This window comes from Rhinatrema bivittatum, chromosome 1 (genome assembly GCF_901001135.1).
Source record: "Rhinatrema bivittatum chromosome 1, aRhiBiv1.1, whole genome shotgun sequence".
NCBI lineage: Eukaryota > Metazoa > Chordata > Amphibia > Gymnophiona > Rhinatrematidae > Rhinatrema > Rhinatrema bivittatum.
In genome coordinates this window covers 160,444,488-160,470,278 of record NC_042615.1, presented here as the reverse complement: position 1 = coordinate 160,470,278, position 25,791 = coordinate 160,444,488, and the positions used below count along the sequence as shown (strand labels likewise).

Sequence of the window (25,791 nt, the reverse complement as noted above, 5' to 3'; positions counted from 1 at the left end):
GTCGGAGGGCCGCGTGGGTCCAGGTGGCCGGCAGGCGGCGGGATCCGGGGGGCGGGTGGTCGCGTGTTAAATCTAGGCCGCGGGCGGGTGGGCGCCTGTTCCAGGCGGCGGCGGGGGGACGCGTGTTAGTTTCAGACGGCCGGCGGCGGGAGCCGGGGGGCGGGTGGTCGCGTGTTAAATCTAGGCTGGGTCGCACAGACGCGCATTCATCCAGGCGGAGGAGCCGGCGGCGAAAGCAGCCGGCTCCTCCGCCTGGATGAATGAATGCGCGCCTGTGCGACCCCTGCGATTCGGTGCTCAAGGCAGTCACATGCCGTGACGTCGGGCGTCGTGACGTCACGCCTTGAGCGCCGAATCGCAGGGGTCGCACAGGTGCACATTCATTCACTGCCAGTGGGGACTGCCTCCGGCTGCCGGTGGGGGCCCCCACCGGCAGCCCCCACCGGCAGTGACCGACCCGGCCTAGATTTAACACGCGACCACCCGCCCCCCGGCTCCCGCCGCCGGCCGCCTGGACACACGCGGCCCTCCGACAGGTATTTAAAAATTTTTATTTTTTTTTCTGACAGGTTTTATGTGTCCCACAGCATTACATTTTCTCGATCATCTCTGTATCGCTTTTTTTTTTAATTGTGTTTTATTGTTTTTGAGTATCTTAAGCGGTGTCGATGGATTTGTTACTAGACTCACAGTCCTAACACCTACTAGGGGGAGGCGGTAAACTAACACGTTAAGGCCGCGGCAAACAGCGGGTTACTAAGGAGATAATATCAGCGCCCGTTACAGTATCGGAGGGGAATAGCTAATTCCTTCATTATACAGCTAATTCGTTCATTTACACATCATATACATGCTGCGTGCGGAAAGGGTTATGTGTCTATTTTACGAAGCGCTAAGGACGCGTGAAACTGGAGACTGTATCGCTGGATCGCCTTACTCGTCTGTATTGTGCGCTCCCAGCACGTTACAGACGGGGAATCTTTAACCGCACGTTACTGTATCGACCTGATAGTGAATTCACCAATACATTTAAAGGACATTAATTAGACATTCCTACTCCCATAGCAACCTAAAACTTAAGTAGGAACTGAACAAATTTGAGATGAAGGCAGCAGTCCAGCAGCAAGGGGGGGCTTCCCAGTCTTTTGTATCGAGTGTCACATGTATGATTTTTTACCCGCCGGTGAGAAATTGTACATGTGCATGCGATACAAAGAGCTCCTGGCTCTCAGAGAATGAGTCCGATCTCTGGAGACTAGAGTGGCAGACCTGGAGGAGCTGAGGCAGACAGAGAGGTATATAGATGAGACCTTCAGGGACATAATAGCCAAGTCCCAACTTCAGACTGGCAGCCCTGGTGCTGCCTTGGAGGAAGGTGGTCTCATGATTGGAGAGCATCAAGCTGCTGCAGCAGGAAATGATCCTGTAGCAAGGACCTGCTCTCCAGGTGATGCATTGTCCTTTCACACCGAGGATATCTCCCCAAGGCCTACTGCCCAGGAGGGAAGGGTTAGGTCGGCCGTCATAGTTGGTGATTCGATTATTAGAATGTAGACAGCTGGGTGGCTGGTGGGCGTGAGGATCGCCTGGTAACATGCCTACCTGGTGCGAAGGTGGCGGACCTCATGCGTCACCTAGATAGGATATTAGACAGTGCTGGGGAGAAGCCGGCTGTCATGGTACATGTGGGCACCAATGACATAGGAAAATGTGGGAGGAAGGTTCTGGAAGCCAAATTTAGGCTCTTAGGTAGAAAGCTTAAATACAGAACCTCCAGGGTAACATTCTCTGAAATGCTCCCTGTTCCACGCGCAGGTCACCAGAGGCAGGCAGAGCTCCAGAGTCTCAATGCGTGGATGAGACGATGGTGCAAGGAAGAGGGATTCAGTTTTGTTAGGAACTGGGGAACCTTTTGTGGAAAGGGGAGTCTCTTCCGAAGGGATGGGCTCCACCTTAACCAGGGTGGAACCAGACTGCTAGCGCTAACCTTTAAAAAGGAGATAGAGCAGCTTTTAAACTAGAACAAAGGGGAAAGCCGACAGTCGCTCAGCAGCACATGGTTCAGAGAGAGGTATCTTCAAAGGATACTAATGATGCATTAGAATTAGGGCATCCCGACAGTGAGGTTCCAATAATAAGAAAAGTAGTCCAAATGCCTGTAACTAAAAACTCACCTGAGCTAAAAAATTCTAACTTATCCCTATCAATTAAAAAGCAGAATGAAAATACAAACAAAAAACAAACCTTGAAATGTTTGTATGCTAATGCCAGAAGTCTAAGAAGTAAGATGGGAGAATTAGAACGTATAGCAGTGAATGATGACACAGACTTAACTGGCATCTCAGAGACATGGTGGAAGGAGGACAATCAATGGGACAGTGCTATACCGGGGTACAAATTATATCACAATAACAGACAGGAGCACCTGGGAGGCGGTGTGGTGCTTTATGTCTGGGATGGCATAGAGTCCAACAGGATAAACATCCTGCACGAGACTAAATGCACAATTGAATCTTTATGGGTAGAAATCCCTTGTGTGTCGGGGAAGACTATAGTGATAGGAGTATACTACCGTCCACCTGGTCAAGATGGTGAGACTAACAGTGAAATGCTAAGAGAAATTAGGGAAGCTAACCAAATTGGTAGTGTGGTAATAATGGGAGACTTCAATTACCATCAGAACAAACAACGTGGTTCTATATGTTTTTTCAATCTGAAATGCTGTAATACTGTATATTATGCTGTATATTATTTCAAGGAAATTTTTTTATATAAAAATACACCATTATGTGAAGTTGGGGACCATCATACCACCCGCTGTGCTTACAAGTTAAAACTTGTGTGTTTTGCACATTATCGGGTCATCTTTAATCATCGGTCCAAGTGAGTCCAATATCCAAACATACAATTTTTAACTTTTTAACTTTTTATGTAAAAGATATGAAAGGTATAACTTCCCTTCGGTGGACTGTCGGAGTCAGTAGTCCAGACTTCAATTACCCCAATATTGACTGGGTAAATGTATCATCGGTTCATGCTAGAGATATAAAGTTCCTGGATGGAAAACACGACATTTTTATGGAGCAATTGGTTCAGGAACAGACAAGAGAGGGAGCAATTTCAGATCTAATTCTCAATGGAGCACAGAATTTGGTGAGAGAGGTAACGGTGGTGGGACCGCTTGGCAATAGTGAATTACTGACTGGAAGGGGGACAGTAAGCAAATCCACGGCTCTCGTGCTAAACTTTCAAAAGGGAAACTTTGATAAAATGAGAAAAATTGTTAGAAAAAAACTGAAAGGAGCAGCTTCAAAGGTAAAAAGTGTGCAAGAGGCATGGTCATTGTTAAAAAATAACATCCTAGAAGCACAGTCCAGATGTATTCCACACATTAAAAAAGGTGGAAAGAAGGCAAAACGATTACCGGCATGATTAAAGGGGGAGGAGAAAGAAGCCATTTTAGCCAAAAGATCTTCATTCAAAAACTGGAAGAAGGATCCAACAGAAGAAAATAGGATAATGCATAAGCGTTGGCAAGTTAAATGTAAGACACTGATAAGACAGACTAAGAGAATTTGAAAAGAAGTTGGCCATAGAGGCAAAAACTCACAGTAAAATCTTTTTAAAATATATCCGAAGCAGAAAGCCTGTGAAGGAGTCAGTTGGACAGTTAGATGTTCGAGAGGTTAAAGGGGCCCTTAGAGAAGATATGATTTCTTTGCTTCGGTGTTTACTGAAGAGGATGTTGGGGAGGTACCCGTACTGGAGAAGGTTTTCATGGGTAATGATTCTGATGGACTGAACCAAAACACGGTGAACCTAGAAGATGTGGTAGGCCTGCTTGACAAACTGAAAAGTAGTAAATTACCTGGACCGGATGGTATACACCCCAGAGTTCTGAAGGAATTCAAAAATGAAATTTCAGACCTATTAGTAAAAATTTGTAACCTATCATTAAAATCATCCATTGTACTTGAAGACTGGAGGATAGCTAATGTAACCCCAATATTTAAAAAGGGCTTCGGGTTGAGGAGACGCTGTGTGGGGGGGAGATAATTGTAAATGAGCCACATGTTTATGACCTGGGTGGTTAAGAGTACAGGCCATCCAGGCATTCTGGTTTGTGTTGTTATTGTATTCACAGCTCAATAAAAAGTGTTGAAACTGAAAGGGCTCCAGGGGCGATCCGGGAAACTACAGACCGGTTAGCCTGACTTCAGTGCCAGGAAAAATAGTGGAAAGTGTTCTAAACATCAAAATCACAGAACATAATGAAAGACATAGTTTAATGGAACAAAGTCAGCATGGCTTTACCCAAGGCAAGTCTTGCCTCACAAATCTTAAAGCATTCATAAAATCAACTTTAAAGGAATGCTATTTTAAACTTCATGTGTTAAAGAAAATTCGGTCTCTCCTACTCGCCCATGATTTCCGCACCGTTCTACCCAAAGGTAGGCGTTAATTTCTCTCGGCACTGGGAAAATGTACAGAAAAGCAGTAAAAACCGCTTTTCTGTACACTCTCCGACTTAATATCATGGCGATATTAAGGCGGGAGTTCCCAAAAGTTAAAAAAAAAAGTTAAAAATAAAAAAATTTAAAATCAGCCCTCTTTCTTGGGTTGTAGCACCTAATATGGAACCCAACATTGTGTAATTATAGCATGGGTTATTTTTCCCTATATGCATCACCTTGCACTTATCCACATTAAATTTCATCTGCCATTTGGATGCCCAATTTTCCAGTCTCACAAGGTCTTCCTGCAATTTATCACAATCTGCTTGTGATTTAACTACGCTGAACAATTTTGTGTCATCTGCAAATTTCATTATCTCACTCGTCATATTTCTTTCCAGATCATTTATAAATATACTAGCCATTAAGCCCATAACAACAGGCTACATTTAAAAAAAAAAATTTCGGTCCATTTCTTTCCCACACCCTCCCCCTCATTCTCCCTCCCCCCCTCTATTCTCCCTCCCTCCCTCCCTCCCTCTCACCTTCCCCCCTCTAGTCTCCCTCCCTCTCACCTTCCCCCCTCCCCTCACCTCGCTCTCTCCTCACTCCCTCCCCCTCTCCTCACCCCCTCCCCCCTCCCCTCACTCTCTCCTCCCTCCCCTCACTCACTCCCCCTCTCTCAATCCCCTCCCCTTTCTGCTCATCCACAACCGGCAGACGGAAGATCTCCGGGGGGTGTCCCTCCCTCCCTCGCGGGCGTCGCCGCCGCTACTGCTCCTCCCAGGGCCATTATTTTTTTTCGGGCACGCTCCGCTCTGACCGACGTGCTCACCCGCGCATGCGTGGTAGAGCTGCTCTCTACTGCGCATTTGCGGGCTGTTGGTCAGAGCCCATTTATAAGGCAGATTGAAAAGTACTGCCACATGATATGCAGATTTTAAATAAATTAAAAAACAAAAAAAAACCACAACACACTGTTAATGGGGAAAAAATAGCAAAGCAAAAAACAATGATTATACAGTAAATGGCAACTAAGGTGTATAGGCATAAAAAGAAAGTTTAAGGCTGTATTAATATTTCCAAAATAGGCAGGGAAAGCAATAAAGCAAAGTTGCTTAACTGTAACAGGTGTTCTCCAAGGGCAGCAGGATGTTAGACCTCACACATGGGTGACATCACTGGATGGAGCCCTGGTCTGAAACTTTGATCTCAAAGATTCTAGAACTTTCAAACATGCCCTACTGAGCATGTGCAGCTGTAGTCATCACCCTGCCCCCTAGGCAAGTCCCTCATTCCATGATATAGCTAATACATGGAGAAACCAACTCTCAGGGGAGGTGGGCGGGTTTTGTGAGGACTAACAACCTGCTGTCCTTGGAGAACACCTGTTAGAGGTAACCAACTCTACTTTTTCCAAAGGACAAGCAGGATGGTAGTCCTCACACATAAGTGAATCCCAAGGTATAGGCTGTACTAGCAACACAAAGTAGAAAACTGCACTGTGCTGAATGCACCACCTCTCTCCCTTTTGCCCATGAGGCAGCCGATACACGAAGGGGTCTAGGCAGAAAAAGAGTTGGGTTCTACCAAGAGAAAACCATAGAAACACAAAACCCCCATGCATAGCAGGGGTGCCTAAGGCAGAGGAGTGGTGAGACTGCCAACTAAAAACATACTCCGCATCACAGAAAACATTAAAGTAGGGTTTTGGATCAGGGTTTCCTTATAACGACAGAAGGTCTAGAAAGCAGAGTTGCTTACCTGTAACAGGTGTTCTCCTAAGACAGCAGGATGTTAGTCCTCACACATGGGCGACATCATCAGATAATAGAATTACGATAAAATAAAAATAGAAGAAACCCAACTCCGCAGGATGGCGAGCGGGTTTCGTGAGGACTAACATCCTGCTGTCCTTGGAGAACACCTGTTTCATGTAAGCAACTCTGCTTTCTCCAAGAACAAGCAGGATGATAGTCCTCACACATGGGTGAATACCTAACTACAGGCTGCTCCCTAACAAAAAAAAAAGGGAACCAACAAGCACTAACCAGGTGCCAATGGGCACAACACCAGTGCTGTTGGTAACCAAGGGGGGAGACAGCCTAAACCCAAATAACGGGCCCTAGGTTGGGACAGCTGGGTTCTACACCTCAAACAGGTTCTTGAGGATAGACTAGCTGAACCTACTGTTGCGTTGGCCACCTTTATCCAGACATTAATGGGATGTGAATGTGTAGCGAGAAATCACGTCACAGCCTTGCAGATCTCCTCCATGGGAACTGTTCACAAGTGGGCCACCGATGCTGTCATGGTTCTGACAGAATGAGCCTTGACATGACCCTCAAGATGTAGTCCCACCTGGGCATAACAGAAGGAGATGCAATCTGCTAGCCAACTGGATAGTGTGTTTGGCAATGGCAACGCCCAACCTATTCTTATCAAAAGAAACAAAAAGTTGGGTGGACTGTCTGTCCACTCCAGATAGAAGGCAAAGCCCCGCTTGCAGTCCAAACTGTGCAGTGCTTGTTTACCTTGGTGCAAATGGGGCCTGGAAAAGAATATTGGCAGGACGATAGACTGGTTAAGATGGAAATCCATCACCACCTTAGGTAGGAAATTAGGGTGCATACGCAAGACCTCCCTCTCATGATAGAATTTCATATAAGGTGGATAAGTCACTAAAACCTGGAGCTTGCTGACCCTGCACGCTGAAGTAACCACCACCAAAAATATAACCTTCCAAGTTAGATACTTCAGGTCACAGGTACACAGCGGCTCAAAAGGAGCTTTCATCAGCTGAACTAACCCCACGTTTAGGAACCAAGACACAGCAGGAGGCTTCCACTGAAGCAGAGTGGGAAGACTCTGAAAGGAGATTCCCTGTTCCAGATTGGAAAGAATCCGCCACCATGACAAGGACTTCCGGAGGGATGGGGTGACTTGGATCTTGGAGGCTCTGTATGGCTTGCCACCACCAAGACTTCAGGGTCCACTGGGCTCTGTGCATGTGTACAGAGATGGGTGTACCATCTCCACCATGGTGGTAAAACGCCAATTGCACTAAGATGGACCCTAACGGAGCTTGATCCTGCAGCCACTCAATCCTATGGATGGCAGACCACTTACGAACCCACTCACCATGTTTATGAACCCCACAGCACAGCAAAGACTGAGCACCACCTGTTAGTCATTGGCTGCGCGCTGCCAAAAAGCAATCACAGTGTGTGATGACGCCTTCTTCACCAGTGCTCCCCAGCACTTTGTGGTGCAGAATTGAGGAGGAGGCCGATACCTTGAAGTGACAAAGGCAGAATCCTGGCATGGCTTAGTACTATACAGACAGCGAGAACGCCGCCTGCCATCGTCCAAGGCACTTGGAGCAGATGCCTTGCCATACCCACCTGCACATGTTGAGCTCCACTAATCACACTAACCCCAGTGGAGTGAAATAGGAACAGTGTGATGACGGCATCCCAAGTACCACTGGGGTTCTGGTTATGGCATCCCCAGTATCACTGGGTGGCGTTCCATGGCATCGCTCCCTTCAGTACCTGAAAAAGCTCCAAGAGGCAAGACATGGCCCTTGAAATTGTGTCAGGAATGGCTCAGCGCCATTTCCCTCATGGAACGGCATCAGTAAAGTCCATGGCGACTTACGGTGCCCCAGGTGCTCTGCAGTCATGTCCTGCGGCATCCGACAGTGTCCACCATGGTAACAGCATCCGTAGGGCCATTAGCACTCTTGTGCTCGCATCAAGGTCACCAAATGATACTGCACTCAGGGTTTCGATGGCACTTGACGAGTCTTGATCAGTTCGATGGTATATAGCACTATTCCCAGCACCACAGGCACCCAGGACATCAACAGCCCAGCGGCACTGGTAAAGACTCTGGTGCTTGAAGGTAATCAATGGACCAAGGATGCCAGGGATGCCTGCAGGCAGAGGCTCTGCAGCCCCAAGATGGCTCCAACATGTCTCATCTTTGCTCAAAGGAACAGACAACTGCCAGCGCCATCGACTGTTCCCCTTGGCTCACCTATCCATCCGAGATAGTCGATGCTGCGAATTCGAACCAGCAGCTATGGCCGACGATAGCCTCGCTAGCACTCTTTAGCAACAATGATGCACAAATCCAGGCAGGGCCTCTGATGCCCCCAATTCCAGTGGCTCAGGCCCCTGAGATCGTCTGTATCCATGGTGCCCAATAACCAGAGGACAGCAGGCTGCCCCTCGGTGCCCCGCCAGGACACCGCAAGAATGCTGGAGGACACCGGACCACTGTGCCTGGATGCCTCAGCATCCCAGGGTGCCTTGAGTAGACAGCAACCTTGGCACTCAATCCATCTAAGGCTGAAACCCTTATCGCCCAAGGGTCTCAGTGACACTTGAGGACTCTCAAGAGCCCCGGCGGTCAATGGCCTCGAGGACGACTGGGGTGCTCAACTGTGATCTCAATGCCTCGTTATTTGTGCTTGACCTTGTCAACAGTAGCAACAAATGGCATCGCTGGCCAATACCAGCAATGGCCTCCATAGTGGCCCCGCACCTCGATGACATTGAGAGTGACATTGAGAGTGTTGATGGTATTGAGGCAGCTCTGCACCGCAATGGCATCGAAGCCACGCACCAAAGCGGCCTCGATGGCTGCCACGCACCTCGACAGCAATGAGGATGGCGAAGCAGGCACCTCAATGGGATCAAGGGTGGTGTTGGCACTGAAGGCCCCGAGGGCGGCTCCAATTGCACCAACAAGGACCATGGCGCTCAATGGCAGTCCTGGTCTCCGACACGAGAGGTCAGTGCCGCTATTTTGCCACATCGAGGTTCAATGTGCTCAATGACTCCGGTGCATCGAGACGATGCCTATGGCACAGAAGGCCTCTATGCCATCAAGGACGGTTACAGTGCTTAATGGGAGTCCTGGTCCCCGACATGGTCCTGGCATCGACGTGTCAGATCATCGGTGCACTGGTCACAGATGTGCTCGGGCAACAGTCACTGGGCATGGCACCAAAAGTGTGTCAGCAAGCTGCTTGCCCAAGCTTCTGTTCACCATCTCTCTCAAGGAGACTGCATTGCCATCACAGGAAAGCAGGAGGGGAGGCTATGTCATCCAGGGCTCCTGCCCATGAAGATTAGTTCCTTTGAATGTGGGGAGGATGAGCTCTCCCTCCCACAAGAATGGTGTGGTCCTCGATCTCTTCACTGTCTGAGCCTCCATTGATACCGATCAATCAATGAAATGACATGGAACTCCTGCCTGGGTAGAACTCAGGCGAGTCCCCAGGCTTGGTGGCCAACATGGATCATCCACGGACTGGTCAGTTCTGCGAGCACCTGACAAAGGTACAAAAACAGACAGGGCAAGGACAGGATACAGATACTAAACTGCAGGTGCAGTATTTATTTAATAAGGGATAGTAATAGACTGCCAGACTGCACAACGACTAAGTCCCGCCATGCGGCTGGCAGACAGTGAAAAGAAGAGGAAAAAGGAAAAGAAAATAAAACTACCATAAGGGAAAGGAAAGAAAAACAGCTGTAGCTCTAGAAAAAAAAAATCACTTACAAGAACTGTGAGGAGAGAGCAAAGCTAAATACTGTGACACACACAGCTCCACGACAAAAAAAAGTGACTTAACGGGAGATCAGGTGATTTGGTGAGCAGAGAGGATGTTCCACCTTGCGCTCCGGGTGCCTTCCCCCTGAAAATCCAATAAGATCTGAATAACGGAGCCTTTCCTACCCATTTTTTATTCTCCGCCTGCCCTCGTTTCAGAGCAGGCAAACTTAACCTGCTTGTGGATTCTGTGTACAGGATGTCCAATAGACTAACGAAAAGAGAGGAGTAGCTGAATGTGCTGGAAGGTAAAATGGCCGCCTTGCCAGACCTGGCTCCTTCTATCGCTTTGAATGACTCTGTGGTCTCTGATCTCACTGCGGCAGGCATCACTGCCCTAAATTCCCAGTTTGATGAACTATCTGCTCAAATGGCGGAGGTAAAAGCGTCTTTTGCTGACTACAACTCTCGGATGGAAACTGTGAAGGGCTGGATAAGCGTTGTTGCGCCAATTTCCAGCGATTTGTGGACGAACTCACCACAGCAGCCGTGCAAATTAGCAAGGCTGGTAAGAGCTGAAGAAACAGGGCAGGAAAAACATAGCCAGGCAAAGACATGCCGCCCTTCCTCCTTCATCTAACCCCCACAGCCAGAGGCAAGAGAGTCAGAAAATGCCAAATTCTAGTGGTTGGTCCGGACATCAAGTGGTGGTGGAGGTGGAGGAAAGTTCTGCTGCCAAAGAGAGCTGAAAGCTGCCTGGTTAAATGATTCGAAGTATTAGTACAAACCCCTACCCCTCCCGGGACACCTTAATCCCTGCCTAGAGGCACTAGAACAGGTCATGTGACTATTTCAGGCTAATTGCAAAGCACCAGCTCATACTTGGCAGCCTTCTGGCTTATACAGCAAATAAAAAAAAAAAAAAAAAAAACACAATCTATAAAGAAGACTAAATTAAATAGTACAGACATTAGAGTTTAAAGCAAACTAGACCACTATAAGTCCAAGAACAACAATAAAAATAATCCCAGAAAAACATTTCCATAAAAATAAGCTTTGCTTAGTTAGTAGATGGAAAATGCTTGAAATTAGGTAAAAGTAGTCACCAAGGTTTCAGAACTTACAGCATCCGCTATCCTTCAATCAAACCGGAGTTGCTTCTTGCTTTGTTTTGTTGGTTTTAGAGTCTACAATGCAAATCACACAAAAACCCTTTCAAACCCCTATCTGTCCGGTCCAAATCCAAGTCCCACCTGACTTAACCGATCACAAACCCGCAACAGAACCAAAACAGTTTCCAGGTTCTGTGGTTCTCACGGTGACCCTGGAACGCCTTCGATGGGAGCAGCGTTCAGTCACCAGGAGAAGCAGTGCTTACAGCCACACATGCCACAACCCAGAGGCGGGTCCCACTATCACCACCACCACCACATTAGGAATCTCTATTATTTTTCTCTGCTGAACAGATCCAGGATTTAATCGCCAAGTTCCCTATTAATATATATGGGAGGAGGGTGAATTGCACTGTGGTATTGATGTTCTTTACTCAGGGGCATAGGAGGACTGCTTAAGTTAGTGGTGCATCAGAAAATTTGCTTCTGCCATGTGAAAAATCCTCTGAGCTGCCTCCCCAGCCTGACAACATCAATAAAGACCAAGCCCAAAATGTCTCTTTTGACATGCTAACATGTGCGACATTAAGCAGGCCTTTATTGATGTCAGGCTGTAGAAGGGAATTCAGGGAGTGCTGGCAGACCAGAACAGGCAGAGAGCTTTACTTTATTGGTAACTGGTGCCAGAGAAATGGCTCATGGAAATCTGCTGCCTGAGATGAGGGCTAGAATAGAAAGAGATGTCTCTTCCCCCACCTCCTGCGTCTGCTAAGGTACCCAAAAGGAATACACTCTCCAAGAGACAGGCCCACATCAATCGTTATACAAAAAGCAAAAATTCAAATTCTAGTGTCACTTCCGTACAGCCACACAAATACCTTTCACTGCCAGAAATTTTTTGAAGTATCACAAAACCCTTAAAAAATAAAAAAATTAAAAAAAATTAAAAAAAACAGACAGACACTTTGAACTTATACAGAAAACCCGTCAAACTCTCAGGACTCAAACAGCAGCAGCTGTACCTGGAAAGAGGCAGCACTGCAAATATTACTATAAGCCCTAGAATACCAATAAACCTTCTACTGGAAAAACAAAAACACCAGACACTACATACCAGAAGAATCCCTTACCTCAATCACACACACAGAACACAAACCGATCCTTTCCTAATGCGAAATAAGGGACCACAATTTAAAAACAAAAAAATGCAGACAAAAACTGAAATGGAAACCCCAATAAGCCCAACTCTGCAATGTAGTGCAACACAAAGAAAAAGAAACAGAAATACATTTCCTCCTGACCTGAGCAAAATGCAAAGGATATAAGAAATGCACATTCCTAAACCTGACATATTCCACTCTCTGGGCATTTTATTTTTGTGATTGAGTTAGTCCTGGTCTCTTGCTTCTCCATTCCACTTTTCATTTCTTCTCTCCTCCTGTCTTCTTCCCTCATCCATCTCAGATATTAATCCTTCCCGTTCAACTTTTTCTCCATTTCTGTCTTCTGTGCCTTTCTATCCAGTCACAATTTTCACCCTTCTTCTCCCCTGTTTAATCCTCCTGTCCTCATTCTCCTTTTTACCCATCTACCAGTTTTCCATCTCCTTCCTCAACCCCTCTAACCCTCCCATTCCCATCTTTCACTTCTTTTCCAGCATCCTATCCTCCTTTGTCTTTCACCCATTCTCACCACATTTCTGTACTCATTCATTTACCTTCCTGTGCTCTCTAACCCTCATCAGCCCCTGCCCCTTCCCCGTCATTCAATCCTTCCCTGGCCTTCATCCCATGCTTCTGTCTCTTACCCCCTTACCAGCTTCCTATTACTCCATTTTCACAACCTCCCCAGCCCTATTCCCACCATCTATCACCTTTTCCAACATACCTTTCCTCACACCCCTCCACAGTCCCCAATCCTTTTTCCACTGCCTTTCACCTCTCTCCAAAACATTCACATCACCTCTGAATACTTCCCCCTCCTTTAGCCCCTTTCTCTTACTCCCATCCTATACCCTCATTCATACTCCCTCCCCCCCCCCCCCCAGCCAAACACCCCCACTAGTAACCTTCAATTGCCAAGTCCCGGCTCTCCACCATTCTCAAGTTCCTGCTCTGCCCCCCAACTCTATTAGAGTTCCAGCTCTTAATCCTGCCCCAATATACATCCCTGCTCTCCTTATATCCTTGTTCTTCCTCTGCTCTCCTCCCCAGTATCTTCTCTCCCTGAGTCTCCAAATCCCATTCTTCCCATGAGCTTCCGCAGGGCACAAATCCCATCTTTCCCACCCCCACATCCCATTCTTCCCCTGATCTCCCCCTCAGTCTCTGCCTCCCATTCTTCCCGTGCTCTACTCCTCAGTCCCCGATTCCCATTCTTCATCTGCTGCCCCTCCTTCCTGTTTTCCCCTGCTGTCCTCATTCAGTCCCATTCTTCCCCTGCACTGTCCCTTTTCTCCCTCTGCCCCAACCAGCACCTCTAAGCTGCAGCTTAAATATAGGTGCCTCCTCCTTCCTGCAGCCCCACAGATAAACATTCCCTGTTTGAAGTGCGGGGCTCTGTATTTACAGAGCACTACATGGTTCAAACATCTGCTTTTAGAAATGTACAGGCCACACAGTTCTAACAGCAGACGTTTAAACCATGTGGGCCTCCATAGATACATAGCCTTGCAGTTCAAACAGGAGATTTTTCACTGTGGGGCTGCAGGAGGGAGGAGGCGCTCATATTTGAGTTGAAGTACAATGACATATGGATGCCAGTTGGGGAAAAGAAGCACGGGACTTGGGGAAAGCACAGAGGAAATCAGGAGGCAGAGACTGGGAAGGGGGAGGGAGGGGACAGCATCTAAAGTTGGTGGTGCAGGGCATGCCCTTTTTTTTTAAGATGGTGGTGCCTATACAGTAAGAACATTATGCCCCTGTTTTTACTACTACTGTAACTCATTTTGAAAATTTGATAAATAAAACAGGTATGAAGACGAAAAGGATTAGAATGAATATGCTGCAAACATTTATCAGATACATAAGTAAAGAAAAAGAGAAAAATAAGATAGTCATAAGTGTACTCGGCAAATCTTCCCACAGACAAGGAAAAAGAGGCACTCCTCTGTCAACCTGACCCTACCTATTTGCTTAATGAGAACCAAAAAACATAATCAATTAGAACTTAAGTTTTATGTGTTTTGTTTTGTTTTTTTTAATTATATTTTATTACACTTTTCAAATTTTACAACAACAAATATATTCTTTGCCATCTTGCAATATGAGTGCTAATACAATAAGGAAACATCTCAATGTACATACATTGAAACTAGAATTCTCTATACAAAAAGAAAAACCCTCTATCTTTAAGCACTGATTCATTATAGAGGTAATAATAGGGGGGGGGAGTAACAGAAATCACTGAGGAGTTCTCATATAAGAAATACAACAAATAATAATCATTCGAGTGGCAGCTTCTTAAATATTAATCCGTCATGATGTTACTACTGTTACTGGGTTTCTAGCACTTAAGAAATCTCTAAGTTGAGGTATATCAAAGAAAATATATGTAGAGCCATGCCAACCTACAACACATTTACAGGGATATTTTACAATAAAGCTTGCACCCAAGGCCAAAACCTCAGGCTTCATCTGAAGAAAAGCCTTGCGGCGTAATTGTGTGGCTTTGGCAAGGTCTGGAAATATCCTTACCAGGCCACCACAAAAAGAAACTCAAGTTCTTGTAATAGGTGCGCATGATCAAATTTATATCTTCTTCAGAAAATAGAGTTACAAGAAGTGTCTCTCTCCTCGTTACCTCCACTTCCGAAGCTTCCAAGTATTGTGTCAGGTTTGCTAAGTTATCCAAAATATTATTTCTGGTATTATCCTGTTTTTGAGACAGATGTATCACTTTTTTTATTACAGGAATCTTCTCCTGAGGGATTTTCAGGAAATCTCCCAGGTATTTCTTAAGGGTTACTAGACATAGTTCGTCTTTAACCACTGGGAAAATTAAGTATCCGTATATTCAGATGTCTGATAGAGTTTTCTAATGACTCCATTTTACGTAATGTAGCTAGTCTTTCTCTTGAAAAGGCAGCAGTTACCTCTTTCAGTTCTTTAACCTCCGTTTCTACTTTTTGGATAACAGTTCCTTGTTCTTGTAAGATTTGCTGGTGGTCATGTGCTACTAAATCAAGTTTGGCTGAAACTCCCTGTAACTTTAGAGACTGCTCTTGTAGCTTAAAATCCATTCCAGCTATAAGCTCCCAAATGGAGTCTAGGGTTACAATTGCTGGTTTTTCAATCCTACATGCTTTCAGACTCACCCCGCTAGCTCCTAGAGTCGTATCAGTCCTCACCACTGCGTCATCCACGCCTTCTCTCCTTCCTTCTCCTCCATTCTGGCTTTTAGGGGTAGAAGTCGTCGCATCCCATGGAATCACACCTTCGGCTCCCCCCGACTGGGTCGCTTCACCCGCATTTCTTCGGGGCTCTCCAGTAGCTCCCGGGGATTCCGGGGAGGAAGCTTGCAGCAATTGTTTCGACGTCGGCGGGCTCAATGATATTTCTCCCGGCGAAAATGGCTCTCCTCCAGTCACTCCGCCAGCGGGAGTTGCCGCCCATCCTGTTGAAGTAGCGAACTCTCTGATTAATCTCTGGTCCGAAGGTAGAGTGGATTCGGTGGGGTATACTCGCACTCTACCTTTCCTTTTGTGGGGCATAATTCGAGGTAAAACCGAAGTTTCAACAGAAGAAAATCTGGAATCAGCCGGAGCCTCAGAGAGACGCTGCCACTCGATCGGCCATCTTGGTTACGCCCCCAAGTTTTATGTGTTTCTATCTACAGCCTAAACCAAATGGAGAAACATAAATCCACAAAAGTGCTAAAGTGAAGGAAAAATTCACAGTCTCCCCTTCAGGTGCTTAATAAGAAAATGTATTTACAAAAGCACAAACATTTCAGTTTCTAATCTATACAAAAATCCTCAGAGTTACAGACTTGTTGCAGTCGCAGTTATACATACCAAAACAACAAAATGCCTGCCAAAACTGTTATGTCATAATGTCACGAACCCAGAACAACAAAGCAATATTAGGTCCACAACCCCAGAAAAATTAACACCGCGTGCACAAAACGTCTCAGAGAGAACAGAAATGGCACTTTACAAACCAAATTGTGCTGTTTGAAAGCAGCATTTTTTTTTCCTGCATCATCACTGAGAAAGCCAAGACAATGCTCTAAATCCACAGGGCAAGTATTATCAATGAAAAACCTTTAGGAGGTAAAACAAACAAAACTTATAACCCTGCATGAAAAAAAGAAAAAAGGTTACTGGGCAGGAGGAGGGAGAGGCGAGTAGACTCAAGAAGCACTTTCAAAAACAGTTCTTCCAATTAGTTTTTAGGAGGAATTCTTGTCAGACTCCTATTCTTCCACTGTGGCCTCGTTAGGGTGGCCACCCCAGCAGGACAATCCAGTTCTGGTTTTGTCCCCATTGGATTTTTCGTTCCAGTTTCTCTAGAAAGGCAGGACTAGAAGATACAAAGGGACAAGATCAGAAGTGGAACAGCTTGTGAGGGTCAGGTGGCAACCCTGCTCCACATGCTCCCATTCAGGCCGATGCAATAAAACCTGTGGGAGGCCAGTGCCCGCTCTCCTGACACGTGCCAGGCACCTCTCCAGGCGCGCAATTTTGTATTTAAATTAGGGCCCACACTAATAAGGAGGCGCTAGGGACACTAGCTCACCCCTAGCGCCTCTTTATTAGCGGAAGCTGCGGCTGTCAGCAGGTCTGACAACAGATGCTTAATTTTACCAGTGTCTGATTTCAAACCCGCTGACAGACACGGGTTCAGAAAATGGACGTCAGCAAAACTGAGCTCAATTTTGCTGGCGTCCATTTTCGAACCCGCAGACCAGTGGGCAGATTTTTTTTTTTTCCCAAGAAGTTTTTGGGTTTTTTTATTTTTGGGGCCTCCGACTTAATATCACTATGATATTAAGACGGAGGGTGTACAGAAAAGCAGATTTTCTGCTTCTCTATACATTTTCCTGGTGTTGTCTGAGAGTAAAATTTCTGAGTGTAACTAATAGGCTCATCAACATGCATTTGCATGTGATGAGCGTTATTAGTTTTCGCGAGTTTGGCTGCACGTTTTCAAGGCATTATTTCCCCTTACAGTATAAGGGGTAACAGACGCGCATTGAAAATGCGCAGCCAAACGGGTGCTAAACTCAGCCAAGCGCACCGTACTGAATCTGCCTGATTGAGAGTCTGCGCTGAAATTCACTCTGCCTCCAGTGCCATGCTCCTGCCAACTGAATATGCATCTGTCAGTATGTGCACAAGGTGCGAACAGGGAAAGGAAAAAGTATTCTTTTCATCAAACTGCACTTAGAAAAACAGATGGCTTCATCTAATGTATTCTCTGTCCTTCTCTGAAGGGAAGGTGGTGTCTTATTTGGGAAGAGATGTGCTTTATTTAAACAAAATATAAATATATTTAAAAAAAATATACTTCCACTAGAGAATCCCAGAATAGCCTGCTCCGGCACAAAACCAGCTTTCTGACAGCACCCAAACAGGAGCACAGATCTGTATAACAGAATTTTTTTTAAAACAGTGACTAAGATGCCTTTCAGTGTTCTTGCTTAGGAGAAAGTGGGGTTTGTTTTTTTGTTTCTTGCAAAACTTCTCACTTCCTACCTTTATATTTTGACTTTTTGGGGTCACCGAAGTGCATCAGATATTTGCATAGCAGACATCTGTGCAAAGTATACAAACTGAGGTTACTGTTCTTTAGTGACTCAGTACTCAGTACTATTTTAGATTACCAACATTCACAACAACCCAGCTTGCTAAGAGACTTAAGCTTTGTTAGATATTCAGGGGATATTATGTGAGTTCTTACTGCTGATCACTAATGCCCTTGGAGGCAAAAAATGTACACATCTTAGCTAATATTGAAAAACGGGTAAATTTTAAAAAGATCGCGTGTGCACCCATCAAAGTGCAAGCAAAAGCATGCACACAGTATTTAAAATACCAGTGCTACACACACTTCTACAGCCTATGCACGTTTATCAAGAGAGAGATCGAGAGATCAAGCTTGAGATCGAGAGAGAGAGTCAGTCTGACATTCTTTGGGGCCAATGCAAAAAAGTGTGCTGAACAGTCAAGAGCCTGCTTTCCTAATGCGCCCCCAAGCACCTCTCCTGAGGGCGCAATGCAATATTTAAATTAGGGCTCACGCTGTCAAGGAGGCGCTAGGGGTGCTGAGAGGTCTGCTGTTGGCGGCTGTCTGCCAGTTAAGAAAACGGATGCTGAATTTATCAGCGTCCATTTTCCTAATTGACGCACATCCACGGGTTAGGAAAACAGATGCTGTTAGTGAAAAGGACCAATGGGCAATAAGTGAAGGAGTGAATAAATTAAGGGCCCGACACTAATATTGATTTATTCACTCCTTCTGACTTGCCCTAAGCTTCCTCAGGGGGAGGAAGCTTAGAGCAGATCAGGCACAGCTCAGGCTGTCAAGGAGGGAGAAGATTTTTTTACCTAACTTTCTTTTGCTCCTCCGACTTAATATTGTCACGATATTAAGTCGGAGGAAGTACAGAAAAACAGTATTTTCTGCTTTTCTGTACAATTTTTTTGGGTGCTCAGAAATTAACGCCTGCTCCGGGCAGCATAAATTTCTGAGCGCAAAAATGTTCGTATTGGACGCATATTTTTCTTTTTGCATTGGGAGTGAATAACTAATAGCCTCATTCACATGCATTTGCATGTGATGAGTGCTATTAATTTACTAGTGTGTTAGACGCACGTTGTGGAGGCACTAATCCCTTTATTGCATAACGGGATTTGGTTGCACCTACACAACCTGCATCCAATTGTGGGTCAAACAGTGCGCTCAGCTGATCGCACTGTATTGCATCGGCGCATATATATATATATATATATATATATATATATATATATATATATATATATATATATATATATATATATATACACACACACACACACACATACATACATACACACACACACATATACATACATACATACACACCACTGTAGAAGGGCACTTTGAATCTTGGTCGGTGTTACAGACACATTCAGAGGTATTCATAGTAAAACTGACATCAGTAAAGAATTATAGTCCTTATAAGCGAAGAAAAGTCTAAAGAGGAGATGATTTGAACACTGCAGCTAGCACTGTATGTGCGCCCTTCCCGGCTTCTTAAAATTTCCGTTGCTCGCACGTGGCCCACATACACGCATATGTGGCCGTTTTTCGGCAAGCAATGCTTTTAAAATCTACCTCAATGGTTTTAGAATAGTGAGCAAATTCCAGGTTTCACCTTACAGGCCACAAATTTGTAATATCAAAAAGGTGTACCACAGAGTTTCAGTACGCATATATTTCATACACCCTACTCCCCATCCCCCCCCCCAAGTTAATTACTGAATTTTACAACAGGAATAAAACGAAATAGATCCATCAGGCAAAAAGCCTATAACATTATCTGCTCTCCACAGGGGAGAATTTCCTGGTTATGTTTTGGTCAGAAAATGCTGATGCTTAAAAGTCCTTTTGCCCAGGACAACTGGGCCCCAAATCTGTTACTTTCAACAACCATTCTGCAGCCTGAGTGATTTGAACTGAGCATAGCCCTGTTCCCAGCGGACAGGTATCCACAGCATCACCCAAAATCTATCATCTCATGTGGCAGCGGTCTCAACACAGGGATCAGAGATGCAGCTATCCTTTCACCCTTTAGAGGTAATCTCTTGAGAATGGACTACAGACACACCAGCATCTACTAATGATGTCCTGCTGTCCCTGAAAACAAGAAGAAATGAACTATAAATATTAAAATACAGACAAGGACTGATGCAAAATGGATATAAAGCTATGTAAATCTGGATCACATTTAGTTATAAATCCAAAGGAGAGAGATCAAAGACTGAAAAGATATGGAAAATGAATGAGTCTTCAACCTTTAAAACTGGTCTCGCTAGAACAGCACCGGCAATGTGCCATATGCTGGTAGGCCGATGCAAGGGAAAGTGAAGTACAACATTCTTAAAGAACAAAAACATCAGAACTAGAAAATCCAGTGAAAGCCTCTGCAGTGCTAGACTATGACTACTTGCAGATCCTATTAACTCTCTGTTAACACAATAGTTTCAAATGAATTTATGCAGGGAGCTCCCAAGCAGAAGGCAGAAAAACACCAGTTTTATGACATCTACCTCATAGGTCAAACAGCAGCAATGGAGGTGAGTGTTAAAGGAACACTCTCCTACCAAGAGGAGAGGTTTAGTGGACAAACCATAGTGGCCTTGCACAATAGCTCTGAAATGGATGGGAATAAAATAAGAAAAGAGGTTCTAAACCCAGAATAAGCAGAACAACAAAACCATCGACTCACATAGCATCTAAATAGACCCAAGAAAACATCCCATTACTTCAGAAAATCATGATTCTATCCTGTAGACAAATTTTTATTTAAAAAGGCATGGGAAGAAGTCTATAAAACCACCGTGTACTACTCAAAAAAAAAAAAAAAAAAAAAAAAGCAAACTGATGGAAAATAAAGAAGGCAGTGAAGCTGGAGAAAAGAGAGCTGGAAAAATTAGTGGCTATACTTTTGGATATTTCTTATATTACAACATGCAAATGTTTTTCATCAATGGATGAAATCGAGGAAGGATATGAATGGCATGCTCAAAAGATAAGCTGTAGCAGAACAGTCAAGTGACACAGCAGCTGACAGAGCTAATGAGAGAATAAAACACCAATCGACAGAACTGAAGATCAAGAAAACAGAAGCTGTTATAACAACCTTAGAGTTAAATCTGTCTCCCTTGAGACAGTAAGGGACAGTGAACTTGTCAAGATTTTTTTCTTTTTGAGAAATGGTTACTGGAAACAATAGGCCTGGATATAAAATGTGGAGCCTGTAAAATATGAGAAGGCTCAAAGGGTGGGTAATGAGAATGAGAGTTGTTTTAGGCCTGTAATTGGAAGAATACTGAACTGGGCAAAGAAACTCTTCAGCAAATATATTTATTTATTTGAATTTAATATTACACTTTTTATCATGAATGGTCCCAAAGCAGATTACAATACATTTAAATTAGGTTACAATAGTATTAGAAGTTTTATGATTTTTACCTCTACTTCCATTGTTTATTTTATGCTTACGCAGCTATTTTCTGTCATTTTATATATGTAACTATGTATGTTTTATTGTTATCTACCGGGAACTTTGGACATGTTGGGTGGTTCTAAGTGTAATCCCTTTGAGAGGTTGCGGCTTTTCAGTCACCAGCCCAATTTCTCCTCCGCCGCCCGGGGAACCCATAGACAACTGTTGTAAATCTGAGAGGCTGGCAACAAGCAGACCAGTAGAGTCTTTTGCAATGGGTGCAAATATGCCCTGATCCATGGAATTAAGTCTATGATGGTTGTCATTAATCAGAGTAGCTGAAGGTAGTTCATACCCTGGGTACCTCCAGGGTGCAAAAAGTCTTCACTTGTTCTATTATTTTGGAGATTCCCTGGGAGGCAGGTAAACTTGACCTTCCCTTGTGTCGAAGACTGTGGAATACTTAACCTGAAAATTTAAGGTTACAAAAAGACTTCAAAGTTTTCAAGAAACAGTTAAAAACATGGCTGTTCAGAGTTGCTTTTGAGAAAGTTTAAGTTGGGGGTCTTTATGGAAGAAGAGTGCAGAAATATTAAATACAAAATATCCTGCTAATTAACAATGGGTTTTATATTCCTTTTTCTGGATTTATGTACTTATATTGGGTTTTTTTTTAATTTATGAATGTTTTAATCTGTGAACCACAGCAACTGTATTTTTATATAGAACGACGGTATACAAATAAATGAAATGAAGCATGTGCCTAAGAACCTAGCAACTGAGAAGACTCCAAGTTGCTCTTTACACAGTTCACTACCCATCCCAGTCTTTCTAAGAGCCGGATTACTGTAGAAGCCTTCCGACTCTCTTGAGTGGATTTTATTCCGATAAGCCAATAGTTCAAGTAGAGATGGACTGTTATTTCTTGCATGTGTAGGGCCACTGCCACAACCACCATTACCTTAGTGAAAGTCCTTGACACCATCGCAAGTCCAAAGGGCAGGGTGTGAAACTGAAAGTGCTGGCCTAAAACACAAAAACGAAGGAGACCTTGAAATGACTGTCTCATGGAAATAAACAGATAGACCACTGCCAAATCCAACTGCTGAACCCAGCATAAAGCTGCCCATACCACATAGCCCCTGCAAATCATGACCTAGATTACTTTGGACCCCATGGAGAAGGCCTGTTTCAGAGCAGCTTCTAACTTCACATCTGAGGGTCCCTTAACGCCATACTTCCCTCTACCGGGATGTGTAACAATTTTTTTTTTATTTATTGATTTTTAACATACTTGACAAGATAACATCTTGTAAGGAAAATACAGAATAATCCCATATTATCAAAAAAAGAAAGAAAACATTTTAGGTAATCTTATACAGACTTATTTTCTAATATTAAGTCCACAGAATATAGAGGGGGGAATACAAAACCTCTAATAAACATCAATTAGACATCAAAGTAAATGCACAGTAACTGCGAAGGAACAAATTTACTTTAGGAGGGACTTGAAGAATTTATACCGGGTTCTCCAGATGTAACTGGGATTTCCCCAATCAAAAATTGAGTCAGTTGAGGGGGTTCAAAAAATATATATATATATTACTCGCATATTTGACTATGCATTTGCAAGGAAATTTTAGGAAAAATACTCCCCCAATTGCCAACACTTGAGATTTCATAAGGAGGAAAGCTTTCCTCCTTTTGAGTATCCTTGGAGACATCGGGGAATACTCTGACCCTGCAGCCAAGGAATATCACATCCTAAGCAACCACTCTTTATCAGGCTCCAACACCAGCGTTACTATCAAAGTTGCAGGAATTGCTTGTTCGGTATCTGATGTCTCTAAGATAGCCGAAATATCCAAAGGGGAATCCCCTCTCTGAGTTTCTGGAACAGGGGCCTCTCTGTCCCATTAAATTTCCTGCTCTTGGTAGATAAAATATCTTTGAAAGAGGTGGCATTGCTGACTCTTCAATTTGCAGAACTTCCCGAAGGTATCTCTTAAAAGTCTCTCTAGGAGAATTCAATGGTATTTGCGGGAAATTTATAAATCTCAAATTACGATTTTTCAATTGGTTCTCCAAGTTCTCAATTTTAACAGCCGTATTCTTCTTATCTTTTATCATCGAGGTCTGCACCTGTTGGAGCCCTTTTATTTGATCTCTATCATAATTTGCTGTTCCAAATTAGAAGTAGTTTGAGCCAATGCCCCAACTTTTTCTTCTAACTCTTTTACATTTGTACTCAATGGTTGCAGAACACGTAATATACAAGTCTTCATCTCCACAATAGATTTCCAGATAGTCTCCAATGAGAAAATGGTAGGTCTTATCACAGTCAAGATCTGATCAATATTCTCTGCTTGAACGCTGGTCTGTCCGTTCAAAATGCTTCCTCCTTCACCTGGTAGCCCCGATGAAACTGGGTTCCCTGTTAGACTTGCATCTCCGGCGGTCCCTGCCAGGCTCGGTGCTTCGACACTTTGGTCCTGCATCGCTCCTGCCGCCCCAGCAGTGCTTCTCTCTGCAGCAGGGTTCCTAGGTGGAGTTCCCTCAGCGGGGCTGAAAGGAGATAATGAGCCAGGGAGAGAGGGGAGCTCCTCTACCCCTCCTCCTCTCTCCAGCGGCTGAGCTCCCGCTACTCTTCCTCCATGCTGGACAAGAGTCGTCGTTGGGGGAACTGCAGGGTAAGGCTCCCCCCTCGGCTTTCGCTTCCTATCCATCGAGGCAAGAAATATCACAGGCTCTGAAAACCACAAAGCTAACACCGAGCAGCGTTACCATGCGGCCATCTTGGTTCCACCCACAGCATCCACCATCGCGTAACAATTTATTCTTTTCTGCTGCAGGGAGGAGGTGCAACGTTCCCCATCACCCAGCCACCTCTGAAATTCCTCTGAGGGGATCTCTTTCAGCCAGTACCATCTGTTTCAGGTTTTATGTAAGGGAAATGTCCTTGCTGGTTTCCTAATTCCATGTAGGATGGCATCTAACAGATCATCTGGCTTAGAAATTCTCAGAGCTACCTGTACACTAGTAATGAGTGCTGATAGTTCTTCTTTCTGGAAGAGCCTAGCTGCTGAGGAGCTCTCCTCTTCTGAAGAGCACTGCCCTTCCTCCTAGGAGCTCAGGGGTACACTACTCAGTCCTAGCTCATCCACCAACCACCCTTCCTCTCCCGAATCCAGCATGAAAATCATTGTCGGCAATGCCTTTGGCCTCAACGTTACTTGCTCACCATGTCTAGGGGAAAAAAATGCCAAGGGAAGCCATTTATGCCAGCGCTGCCTGTTGCTCCTCTCTGCCACGATGTTTTCCTCTCTCACTTTGCTCCTCCTGCTTTGTTTTTTCTGTTGTTGTTTTTAAGCTTTATCAGTTCCCAGGGCAGTCAGCACACAGCTTTAGAGTCCTTAAGGGAAGGAATTAAGGAGAGACATCAAGGGAGAGAGAGGAGAGAAGAGACCTCAGACCTCAAGGCCCTAACAACTGAATTAGATATATAGATATATATATATATTTATTAATTAAGGCCAGGTCCTCCAGGAGTCCCCTGTTTCCTAGGGAGTGGGGTCCTGCCTAGGATGATCCACAGTCTCTTGGGAGTATAATGCACAATTAAGCTCTGGAATTTGTTACCAGAGGATGTGGTTAGTGCATTTAGTGTAGCTAGGTTCAAAAAAGGTTTGGATAAGTTCTTGGAGGAGAAGTCCATTAACTGCTATTAATCAAGTTTACTTAGGGAATAGCCACTGCTATTAATTGCATCAGTAGCATGGGATCTTCGTAGTGTTTGGGTAATTGCCAGGTTCTTGTGGCCTGGTTTGGCCTTTGTTGGAAACAGGATGCTGGGCTTGATGGACCCTTGGTCTGACCCAGCATGGCAATTTCTTATGTTCTTAATTAAAATCGTTGTTCAAACTGAAACTCAGTGTCCACATAAATGTTACTACTTCCTATGGTACAGTCTAAGCATAGCTATTTCCTTTGCTCCTCAATTGTAAAGACAAAACAAATACGCATTTAACTTGAACTTCCCAAGGTTTTGCACATGTACGTGAGTCCTCAAGGATTATGCACAAGCTTTTTGGATAAATATAACTTCGTTTCAGTTTAAACAATGATTTTAATTAGTAGGCATATAAGTTTGTACAAAATAGTTTACAATTGTAATAAAGTAATTTTAAATCATAATTATGAGTAATTGTATACCTATGATATAAAAAATTATGCACACTATTTGCAAAATTTGGATTTGAGGTTCTTCTGTTTTTATGTTTAGTAAGCCTAGAAGTAAAATCTGTAAAATAACTTTTATATTATGACGTAGAGATTACAGTTGGTGTTACAGATAGTGTGCATCTTTACCTGCCATTGCAATTTTTTGATTTTGCTCTGACATGCAATCTCAACTGTGGGACTTATAGAGACAGGTGTGCGCCTTTCCAAATCATGTGCAATTAATTGAGTTTACCACAGGAGACTCCAATCAAGTTGGAGAAACATCT

General features: G+C 44.3%; 1 protein-coding gene across 3 annotated transcripts in view; it reads right to left on the bottom strand.

Annotated features, from left to right (window-relative positions):
* Positions 1-25,791, bottom strand: part of SMIM14 (small integral membrane protein 14) — a 235,850-nt gene that overhangs the window by 186,097 nt on the left and 23,962 nt on the right. Inside the window, exon 2 of one of the 3 annotated variants that reach the window (XM_029589240.1) lies at positions 22,245-22,309. The exons of the other annotated variants lie outside the window; for them this stretch is intronic. The gene's annotated coding sequence lies outside the window, so the exon portion shown is untranslated. The remainder of the gene's footprint in view (positions 1-22,244; positions 22,310-25,791) is intronic. 3 annotated transcript variants of the gene reach the window in all.